The following is a 15,327-nucleotide window of genomic DNA, read 5'->3' as shown; positions in this document are numbered from 1 at the left end:
TACACACATATACAGTATACATATACACACACATATACAGTATACATATATATACACATACATATACAGTATACACATATACACACATATACAGTATACATATATATACACATATACAGTATACATATATATACACACATATATACACACATATACAGTATACATATATACACATACAGTATACATATATATATACACACATATACAGTATACATACATATATACACACACCCATATACAGTATACATATATATATACACACCCATATACAGTATACATATATACACACACATATACAATATACATATATACACGCATATATACAGTAATACAGCATATACACACACACATATACTGTATATATACACACACACACATACAGTATACATATACACACACACATATACATTATACATATACACACCCATATACAGTATACATATATACACACACATATACAGTATACATATATATACACACATATAGTATACACATATACACACATATACAGTATACATATATACACACACATATACAGTATACATATATACACATATACAGTATACATATATACACACACATATACAGTATACATATATACACCCATATACAGTATACATATACACACATATACAGTATACATATATACACACATACAGTATACATATATATATACACACTCATATATACACACATATACAGTATACATATATATATACACACACATATATACACACATATACAGTATACATATATACACATACAGTATACATATATATATACACACCCATATACAGTATACATATATATACACACCCATATACAGTATACATATATACACACATACGGTATACATATATACACACACATATACAGTATACATATACACACCCATATACAGTATACATATACACACACCCATATACAGTGTACATATATACACACACATACAGTATACATATACACACACATATATACTGTATATATACATATATATACACACATACAGTATACATATATACACACATATACAGTATACATATATACACACATATACAGTATACATATATATACACACATATACAGTATACATATATACACACACATATACAGCATACATATATATACACACATATACAGTATACATATATACACGCATATATACAGTAATACAGCATATACACACACAAATATACTGTATATATACACACACATATACAGTATACATATATATATACACATATACAGTATACATATACACACCCATATACAGTATACATATATACACATATACAGTATACATATATATACACACATATACAGTATACATATATACACATATACAGTATACATATACACACACATATACAGTATACATATATATATACACACACATATACAGTATACATATATATATACACACACATATACAGTATACATATATATACACATATACAGTATACATATACACACCCATATACAGTATACATATATACACACATATATACAGTAATACAGCATATACACATATACTGTATATATATACACACACATATACAGTATACATATATACACACACATATACAGTATACATATACACACATATACAGTATACATATATATACACACATATACAGTATACATATATACACACACACATATACAGTATACATATATATACACACATATACAGTATACATATATATACACACACATACAGTAATACAGCATATTCACACACACATATACTGTATATATACACACACATATACAGTATACATATATATACACATATACAGTATACATATATACACACATATACAGTATACATATATACACATATACAGTATACATATATACACACATATACAGTATTCATATATATATACACACATATACAGTATACATATATATACACACACACACATATACAGTATACATATATATACACACACATATACAGTATACATATATATACACACATATACAGTATACATATATATACACATATACAGTATACATATACACACCCATAAACAGTATACATATATATACACACACATATACAGTATACATATATACACACATATACAGTATACATATATACACCCATATACAGTATACATATACACACCCATAAACAGTATACATATATATACACACATATACAGTATACATATATACACACATATACAGTATACATATATACACCCATATACAGTTTACATATACACACCCATAAACAGTATACATATATATACACACATATACAGTATACATATATACACACATATACAGTATACATATATATATACACACATATACAGTATACATATATATACACACATATACAGTATAGATATATACACATATACAGTATACATATATATACACACACATATACAGTATACATATATATACACACATATACAGTATACATATATATACACACATATACAGTATACATATACACACCCATAAACAGTATACATATATATATATACACACATATACAGTATACATATATACACACATATACAGTATACATATATATACACACATATACAGTATACATATACACACACATATACAGTATACATATATACACACCCATATACAGTATACATATACACACACATATACAGAGTATACATATACACACATATACAGTATACATATACACACACATATACAGTATACATATATATACACACATACAGTATACATATATATACACACACATATACATTATACATATATATACACACATACAGTATACATATATATACACACACATATACAGTATACATATACACACCCATATACAGTATACATATATACACACATATACAGTATACATATACACACACATATACAGTATACATATATATACACATACATATACAGTATACACATATACACACATATACAGTATACATATATACACACATATACAGTATACATATATATACACACATATATACACACATATACAGTATACATATATACACATACAGTATACATATATATATATACACACATATACAGTATACATACATATATACACACACCCATATACAGTATACATATATATATATATATACACACCCATATACAGTATACATATATACACACACATATACAGTATACATATACACACCCATATACAGTATACATATATACACACATATACAGTATACATATATACACACATATATACAGTATACATATACACACATATACAGTATACATATATATACACACACATATACAGTATACATATACACACACACATATACTGTATATATACACACACACATATACAGTATACATATACACACACACATATACATTATACATATATATACACACATACAGTATACATATACACACCCATATACAGTATACATATACACACCCATATACAGTATACATATATACACACACATATACAGTATACATATATATACACACATACAGTATACACATATACAGTATACATATATACACACACATATACAGTATACATATATACACATATACAGTATACATATATACACACACATATACAGTATATATATATACACCCATATACAGTATACATATACACACATATACAGTATACATATATACACACACATATACAGTATACATATATACACACATATACAGTATACATATACACACACACATATACAGTATATATATACACACATATACAGTATACATATATACACACACATATACACTATACACATATACACACATATACATATATATATATATACATACATATACACACACATATACAGTATACATATATATACATACATATACACACATACATATATATATATATACATACATATATACACACATATACAGTATACATATATATACACATATACAGTATACATATACACACATATACAGTATACATATACACACATATACAGTATACATATATACACCCATATACAGAATACATATATATACACACACATATACAGTATACACATATACACACATATACAGTATACATATATACACATATACAGTATACATATATACACACATACAGTATACATATATATATACACACATATACACACATATACAGTATACATATATATATACACACACATATACAGTATACATATACACACATATACAGTATACATATATACACCCATATACAGAATACATATACACACACATATACAGTATACACATATACAGACATACACAGTATACATATATATATATATACACACATATATACACACATATACAGTATACATATATATATACACCCATATACAGTATACATATATACACACATACAGTATACATATATACACACACATATACAGTATACATATACACACCCATATACAGTATACATATATACACACATATACAGTATACATATATACACACACATATACAGTATACATATATATACACACATATACAGTATACATATATACACACATATACAGTATACATATACACACCCATATACAGTATACATATATACACACATATACAGTATACATATACACACACATATACAGTATACATATATATACACATACATATACAGTATACACATATACACACATATACAGTATACATATATACACACATATACAGTATACATATATATACACACATATATACACACATATACAGTATACATATATACACATACAGTATACATATATATATACACACATATACAGTATACATACATATATACACACACCCATATACAGTATACATATATATATACACACCCATATACAGTATACATATATACACACACATATACAGTATACATATACACACCCATATACAGTATACATATATACACGCATATATACAGTAATACAGCATATACACACACATATACTGTATATATACACACACATATACAGTATACATATACACACACACATATACATTATACATATACACACCCATATACAGTATACATATATACACACACATATACAGTATACATATATATACACACATACAGTATACACATATACACACATATACAGTATACATATATACACACCCATATACAGTATACATATATACACACACATATACAGTATACATATATATACACACATACAGTATACACATATACACACATATACAGTATACATATATACACACACATATACAGTATACATATATACACACACATATACAGTATACATATATACACCCATATACAGTATACATATACACACATACACAGTATACATATATACACACATACAGTATACATATATATATACACACTCATATATACACACATATACAGTATACATATATATATACACACACATATATACACACATATACAGTATACATATATACACATACAGTATACATATATATATACACACCCATATACAGTATACATATATATACACACCCATATACAGTATACATATATACACACATACGGTATACATATATACACACACATATACAGTATACATATATACACCCATATACAGTATACATATATACACGCATATATACAGTAATACAGCATATATACACACACACATATACAGTATACATATACACACACATATATACTGTATATATACATATATATACACACATACAGTATACATATATACACACATATACAGTATACATATACACACATATACAGTATACATATATACACACACATATACAGTATACATATATATACACACATATACAGTATACATATATACACGCATATATACAGTAATACAGCATATACACACACATATACAGTATACATATATAAATACACATATACAGTATACATATACACACCCATATACAGTATACATATATACACATATACAGTATACATATATATACACACATATACAGTATACATATATACACATATACAGTATACATATACACACACATATACAGTATACATATACACACATATACAGTATACATATATATACACATATACAGTATACATATACACACCCATATACAGTATACATATATACACGCATATATACAGTAATACAGCATATACACACACACATATACTGTATATATACACACACACATATACAGTATACATATATACACACACATATACAGTATACATATATACACACACATATACAGTATACATATATATACACACATATACAGTATACATATATATACACACACATACAGTAATACAGCATATTCACACACACATATACTGTATATATACACACACATATACAGTATACATATATATACACATATACAGTATACATGTATAATACACACATATACAGTATACATATATACACACATATACAGTATACATATATACACATATACAGTATACATATATACACACATATACAGTATACATATATATACACACATATACAGTATACATATATATACACACACACACATATACAGTATACATATATATACACACACACATATACAGTATACATATATATACACACATATACAGTATACATATACACATATACAGTATACATATACACACCCATAAACAGTATACATATATATACACACACATATACAGTATACATATATACACACATATACAGTATACATATATACACCCATATACAGTATACATATACACACCCATAAACAGTATACATATATATACACACACATATACAGTATACATATATACACACATATACAGTATACATATATACACCCATATACAGTTTACATATACACACCCATAAACAGTTTACATATATATACACACATATACAGTATACATATATACACACATATACAGTATACATATATATATACACACATATACAGTATACATATATACACATATACAGTATACATATATATACACACACATATACAGTATACATATATATACACACATATACAGTATACATATATATACACACATATACAGTATACATATACACACCCATAAACAGTATACATATATATACACACATATACAGTATACATATATACACACATATACAGTATACATATATATACACACATATACAGTATACATATACACACACATATACAGTATACATATATACACACACATATACAGTATACATATATATATACACATATACAGTATACATATATACACACACATATACAGTATACATATATACACACACATATACAGTATACATATATATACACACACATATACAGTATACATATATATATACACATATACAGTATACATATATACACACACATATACAGTATACATATATACACACATATACAGTATACATATACACACACATATACAGTATACATATATACACACACATATACAGTATACATATACACACACATATACAGAGTATACATATACACACATATACAGTATACATATACACACACATATACAGTATACATATATATACACACATACAGTATACATATATATACACACACATATACAGTATACATATATATACACACATACAGTATACATATATATACACACACATACAGTATACATATATATACACACAGATATACAGTATACATATACAGCGATATTGGCGCCAAATTTAAACACCGCTATGCTGATTGGTCACGGTTACCGGTCGCAAATAATCAGCATTATTGGCGCCAAATTTAAACACCGCTCTGCTGATTGGTCCCGGCCGTGACCAATCACCATTATTGGCGCCAAATTTAAACAACGCTGTGCTGATTGGTCGCGACCGCCGGCCGCAACCAATCAGCATTATTGGCGCCAAATTTAAACCCCGCTCTGCTGATTGGTCGCGTTCGCTGCCCACGACCAATCAGCATTATTGGCGCCAAATTTAAACCCCGCTCTGCTGATTGGTCGTGTTCGCTGCCCGCGACCAATCAGCATTATTGGCGCCAAATTTAAACCCCGCTCTGCTGATTAGTCGCGACCACCGGCCGTGATCAATCTGCGATATAGCCGCCAAGTTTTAACACCGCTTTGGTGATTGGTCACGGTTGCCGGCCTCGACCAATCAGCGATTTTGGCGCCAAATTTAAACACCGCTCTGCTGATTGCGCCCTGTCGGCCGCATACATATTCTAGAATACCCGATGCATTAGAATCGGGCCACCATCTAGTGGGTGTATATATGTATACTGTATATATGTGTATATATATTTATACTGTATGTGTGTATATATATGTATACTGTATATGTGTATATATATATACTGTATATGTGTGTATATGTGTATACTGTATAAGTGTGTATATATGTATACTGTATATGTGTGTATATATATGTATACTGTATATGTGTGTATATATGTATACTGTATAAGTGTGTATATATGTATACTGTATATGTGTGTGTATATATATGTATACTGTATATGTGTGTATATGTATACTGTATATGCGTGTATATATATGTATACTGTATATGTGTGTATATATGTATACTGTATGTGTGTGTGTATATATATGTATACTGTATATGGGTGTATATATGTATACTGTATATATGTGTATATATATATTTATACGGTATGTGTGTATATATATGTATACTGTATATATGTATACTGTATATGTGTGTATATATGTATACTGTATGTGTGTATTTATATGTATACTGTATATGTGTTTTATATATATGTATACTGTATATGGGTGTATATATGTATATACTGTATATATGTGTGTGTGTATATATGTATACTGTATATGTGTATATATGTATACTGTATGTGTATATATGTATACTGTATATATGTGTATATATATTTATACTGTATGTCTGTATATATATGTATACTGTATATATATGTATACTGTATATATGTGTATATATATGTATACTGTATGTGTGTATATGTATACTGTATATGTGTGTATATATATGTATACTGTATATGTGTGTATATGTATACTGTATATGTGTGTGTATATGTATACTGTATATGTGTATGTATAATGTATATGGGTGTATATATATGTATACTGTATATGTGTGTATATATATGTATACTGTATATGTGTGTATATATGTATACTGTATATGTGTATGTATAATGTATATGTGTGTATATATATGTATACTGTATATGTGTGTGTATATATGTATACTGTATATGTGTGTATATATATGTATACTGTATATGTGTGTATATATATGTATACTGTATATGTGTGTATATATGTATACTGTATATGTGTATGTATAATGTATATGTGTGTATATATATGTATACTGTATATGTGTGTATATATATGTATACTGTATATGTGTATGTATAATGTATATGGGTGTATATATATGTATACTGTATAAGTGTGTATTTTCATGACTATGAATTAACACATGTGGAATTATATACTTAACAAAAAAGTGTGAAACAACTGAAAATATGTCTTATATTCTAGGTTCTTCAAAGTAGCCACCTTTTGCTTTGATGACTGCTTTGCACACTCTTGGCATTCTCTTGATGAGCTTCTAGAGGTAGTCACCGGAAATGGTCTTCACCTCACAGGTGTGCCCTGTCAGGTTTAATATGATAAAGTGCTTTATTCTTTGTCGGGTCCAGGGGTCCTGTAGAATGTGAATCCCTGAGGAACAGCGGATCCTTGGCTTGTGCCAAGACAGAAGAAAAGTTGCTGAACACTTGGTACCCCAACGTGATCAATCTATTTGCCAATCAAGATGCCCTGCAGCTGATTAATGCGGACAAATTGGATTCCTTTTATAACTGCGTCTCGTCACTTATGTCCAACCAGGTAAAGTCGGCAGCAAGATCCGTGATATATAAGGATTCATGTTCATTATTGTATCTCTGGATCAAACATAGAGTCAGAGTGGTATTCCCATCTCATATATGTATGGCACTTCCACAGTCTGAGGACGCACATCCGGCTGAAGTATATTGCTGCGCAGGAACATGCCGGGTCCCTGAGCTGCAATGCATGCCGCCAGCCAAAGGCCGGTAGCTGATGTCGGCGTGCCAGTCACGAGTGACGCATGGAAGTGACGTCATGCGCTGCCTCTACCGGCACACTGAAATCAGCTACAGAAGAAGGCGCCGCATGTCGTGGGAGCGGAGGAAGGTAAGAAGAATCATTTATTTTTGTTTATTTAATGTATTGGAAAAGAACGACAGAACATTATACCAGGAAAGGGCCAAGGATGGGGAGCATTATACAAGGAAGGGGCTCAGGGTGGGGAGAATTAGACAAGGAAGGGGCCCAGGATGGGGAGCATTATATAATGAAGGGGCCCAGGATGGGGAGCATTATGCAAGGAAAGGGCCCAGGATGGGGGGAATTAGACAAGGAAGGGTTCCAGGATGGGGAGCATTATACAAGGAAGGTGCCCAGGATGGGGGGAATTAGACAAGGAAGGGTCCCAGGATGGGGAGCATTATACAAGGAAGTAGCTTAGGATGAGAAGCATTATACAAGGAAGGGTCCCAGGATGGGGAGAATTAGACAAGGAAGGGTCCCAAGATGGGGAGCATTATACAAGGAAGTAGCCTAGGATGAGGAGCATTACACAAGGAAGGGGCGCAAGATGGAGAGCATTATACAAGGAAAGGTCGCAGGATGGGGAGCATTACACAAGGAAGGGGAGCATGATGGGGAGCATTATACAAGGAAGGGGCGCAGGATGGGGAGCATTACACAAGGAAGGGGTGCAAGATGGGGAGCATTATACAAGGAAGTAGCCTAGGATGAGGTGCATTACACAAGGAAGGAACGCAGGATGGGGAGCATTACACAAGGAAGGGGCGCAAGATGGGGAGCATTATACAAGGAAGGGGCGCAAGATGGGGAGCATTATACAAGGAAGGGGCGCAAGATGGGGAGCATTACACAAGGAAGGGGCGCAGGATGGGGAGCACTATACAAGGAAGGGGCGCATGATGGGGAGCATTATACAAGGAAGGGGCGCATGATGGGGAGCATTTTACAAGGAAGAGGCCAAGGATGGGGAGCATTATACCAGGCAGGGGTTCAGAATGGGGGGCATTGTACAAGGAAGCGGCCCAGGATAGGGAGCATTATACCAGAATGGGGGTCATTATATCATGACATGGGCCAGGATGAAGGACATTACACCAGGAAGGGCACAAGGATGGAGGTCATTATACCAGAATGGGGCCTAGGATGGGGGACAGGATACCAGGATGGAAGACATTGTTATAGGATGAGGGACATTGTACCAGGATGGGGTCATTGTTATAGGATGTGGGACATTATACCAGGATGGGGGACATTGTTGCAGGAAGGGGCCAGGATGGGGGACATTATTACAGTAAGAGGCCCAGGACAAAGGACATTATACCAGGAAGGAGCCCAGGATTGGGACGTTATTGCTGAAAGGGGGCTCAGGATGGGGGGTATTATACACAGAAGGTGGATATTATAACAGGAAGAGGCCCAGGATAGGGGATATTATAACAGGAAGGGGTGCAGGATGGGGAACATTATACCAGGAAGGGGCCTAGAATGAGAGACATTATTATAGGATGGGGCTAGGGCTACGATGGGGGAGATTATTACAGGAAACATCCAAGGCAAGGGCGAACACGCGCATCATTATCGGATCTAGAATGCTACAAGGGCCCATAGGCATTATACAAGGAAGGTGCCCAGGATAGGGGGAATTAGACAAGGAAGGGTCCCAGGATGGGGAGCATTATACAAGGAAGTAGCCTAGGATGAGAAGCATTATACAAGGAAGGGTCCCAGGATGGGGAGAATTAGACAAGGAAGGGTCCCAAGATGGGGAGCATTATACAAGGAAGTAGCCTAGGATGAAGAGCATTATACAAGGAAGGGGCGCAGGATAGGGAGCATTACACAAGGAAGGGGAGCAAGATGGAGAGCATTACACAAGGAAGGGGCGCAGGATGGGGAGCATTACACAAGGAAGGGGCGCAGGATGGGGAGCATTATACAAGGAAGGGGCGCATGATGGGGAGCATTATACAAGAAAGGGGCGCAGGATGGGGAGCATTACACAAGGCAGGGGTGCCAGATGGGGAGCATTATACAAGGAAGTAGCCTAGGATGAGATGCATTACACAAGGAAGGCACGCAGGATGGGGAGCATTACACGAGGAAGGGGCGCAAGATGGGGAGCATTATACAAGGAAGGGGCGCAAGATGGGGAGCATTACACAAGGAAGGGGCGCAGGATGGGGAGCACTATACAAGGAAGGGGCGCATGATGGGGAGCATTATACAAGGAAGGGGCGCATGATGGGGAGCATTTTACAAGGAAGGGGCCAAGGATGGGGAGCATTATACAAGGCAGGGGTTCAGGATGGGGGGCATTGTACAAGGAAGCAGCCCAGGATAGGGAGCATTATACCAGAATGGGGATCATTATACCATGACATGGGCCAGGATGAAGGACATTACACCAGAAAGGGCACAATGATGGAGGTCATTATACCAGAATGGGGCCTAGGATGGGGGACAGGATACCAGGATGGAAGACATTGTTATAGGATGTGGGATATTATACTAGGATAGGGGACATTGTTACAGGAAGGGGCCAGGATGGGGGACATTATTACAGTAAGAGGCCCTGGACCAAGGACATTATACCAGGAAGGAGCCCAGGATTGGGACGTTATTGCTGAAAGGGGCTCAGGATGGGGGGTATTATACACAGAAGGTGGATATTATAACAGGAAGAGGCCCAGGATAGGGGATATTATAACAGGAAGGGGCGCAGGAAGGGGAACATTATACCAGGAAGGGGCCTAGAATGAGAGACATTATTATAGGATGGGGCTAGAGCTACGATGGGGGAGATTATTACAGGAAACATCCAAGGCAAGGGCGAACATGCGCATCATTATCGGATCTAGAATGCTATAAGGGCCCATACATCTGACCAACATGCTGGTGGGGGCCCAGGTCCAAATTTTGCACATCTACAGGAACATGGCATAACAATATGTCATATGTTGGGAAGGGTTTAAGCTACAGCACATTACATAGCCTCTTGCAGCTATATCAATGGAAAAATGAAAAATGTATGGCTTTTTGAAGACGGAAAGGAAAAAATGCAAAACAAAAAATGATCCGGTCCTGAAGGGATTAAGGATTTCCCACCCACAGTAAATGTTGTCACTCAGCTTTCTTCTCTTATGGCCCAGTCCGTCTCCCTGTTTTCTGCACCACTCTCGTAGTCATGTATTTTTTCTCCTTATAAACACTAATATATACTTGCTGATTTCTCCCCCCCACAGGTGAGAGACCTTCTGCAGAAAACTGTAGAAACTTTTGTCCGTTTATTTGACCTGATAGACGGGCAATTTTTACCAATCTTCAAAATGCAACTTACATTTGATGACGAGAAAATGGATTTCTATCCAAGCTTCCAGGACGTAGAAGAAGTTGTACTATTTATATTAACTCGGATCTCCAAGACCCTTCAGGTATCAGGATTTTTTTTTCAATGCTGACAACTTACTTTTTATAGTAGGTACATGTGTGGCTCACAGGTAAAAACTGCAGTAAAAAAAATTGGAAATTTGCTGCAACCATTTTGGAATATGACAGCAAAAAAAAAATATAGTACTGGCTGATTTACAATTGCTATTGGCTGTCACCTAGTATATGAGCGTCCGCAGCAGTATCCTCCGGTGGGCCCCCATGCAGGGATAGGACAACGAGTATATTGACTTTGTAATACACATTGCAAAAATATATGAGAATTATAAGTAGAAGAGTTGGGTAGCATAAACACTTTTACAGGCTCGGACTGGCCAACAGGAGAAATGGAGAATCCTCCGGTGGGCCCCCATGAAGGGATGGCTCTCCACTCCAGTCCCCTATTAAAGTGCACCTGTCAGCAGGAGTGTGCTCAGTAAACCACATACACTGTCAGGAGGGCGACATTACACAGAGTAAAATGATACCTTAGTTGATGAAATTCGTCCTGTGGTTCTTGTGTAATCTTTACTTTCAGTTTGGAAATAATGATATGCTTATGCTCCGGGGCGGCGTGTGGGGGCACTCTATCTGGTGCTCTGCTTACATATTCATGTGTATGCTCTTATGACAGCTCACTGATCGTCCACTGACCTGCCTCCTATTTTACCTAGCCCCGCACTACTAGATGCATTATGTAAAAGAGAAGGCAGGTCAGTGAAGGTACAGTGAGCTGTCATAAGAGCATACAGATGAATATGTAAGCAGAGCACCAGATAGAGCGCCCCCCACAGGCCGCCCCGGAGCACGAGCGTATCATTATCTCCAAACTGAAAGTAAATGTTACACAAGAACCACAGGACGGATTTAATCAACTAAGTTATCATTTTAATCAGTGTAGTGGCACCCACCTAACAATGTATGTGTTTTACTGAGCTCAATCCTGCTGACAGGTGCGCTTTAAATGTATAAGTGGTTAAATCTGAATTTTTGGGGTGACAGATGCCCTTTAAGCTCCCTTTAGTGGCCACTGAGGATACACAGCATGGCAGCTTTTATTTCATGTCTATGCTGAGGATATGGAGCTTTGTATGGAGTTTTTGATTTATTTATATCAAAATAGGTGGATGTTCAGGGGGTTTATATTAGAGACTTCTGCAGTATTCATGTCACTTTATAGAACGTTCTTCTTTGTCCAGAATATTCAGACGGTGCAGCCGTGGCTTTCTGGTAGTAACACGGTTCAGATCATCGAGGCCAAACTCCCTGATTACATCTTTGATTCTGCCGCGCTGAAGCTGAAGGAGGCCGTCAGCCACAATCTACACCAGCCATTCAGGCATTTCCAAACCTACGGTAAGCGGGACGTGAATCATTAAAAGGATGATACATACGGTAAGCTGGACGTGAATCATTAAAGGGATGGTACATATGGTAAGCTGGACGTGAATCATTAAAGGGATGGTACATACGGTAAGCTTGACGTGAGTCATTAAAGGGATGGTACATACTGTAAGCTGGACGTGAATAATTATAGGGATGGTACATACAGTAAGCAGGATGTGAGTCATTAAAGGGATGGTACATACGGTAAGCTGGACGTGAATAATTATAGGGATGATACATACAGTAAGCAGGACGTGAGTCTTTAAAGGGATGGTACATACGGTAAGCTGGCTGCGAATCATTAAAGGCATGGTACATACGGTAAGCTGGACATGAGTCATTACAGGGATGGTACATAGGGTAAGCTGGACGTGAGTCATTAAAGGGATGGTACATATGGTAAGCTGGCCGCGAATAATTAAAAGAATGGTACATACAGTAAGCTGGACGTGAATCCTAAGTATTAAAGCGATGGAACATAT

The sequence above is a fragment of the Phyllobates terribilis genome, unplaced genomic scaffold, assembly GCF_046119375.1.
Source record: "Phyllobates terribilis strain yellow unplaced genomic scaffold, ASM4611937v1 Scaffold_27__1_contigs__length_16484149, whole genome shotgun sequence".
NCBI lineage: Eukaryota > Metazoa > Chordata > Amphibia > Anura > Dendrobatidae > Phyllobates > Phyllobates terribilis.
Note: the sequence above shows the minus strand (reverse complement) of the source record.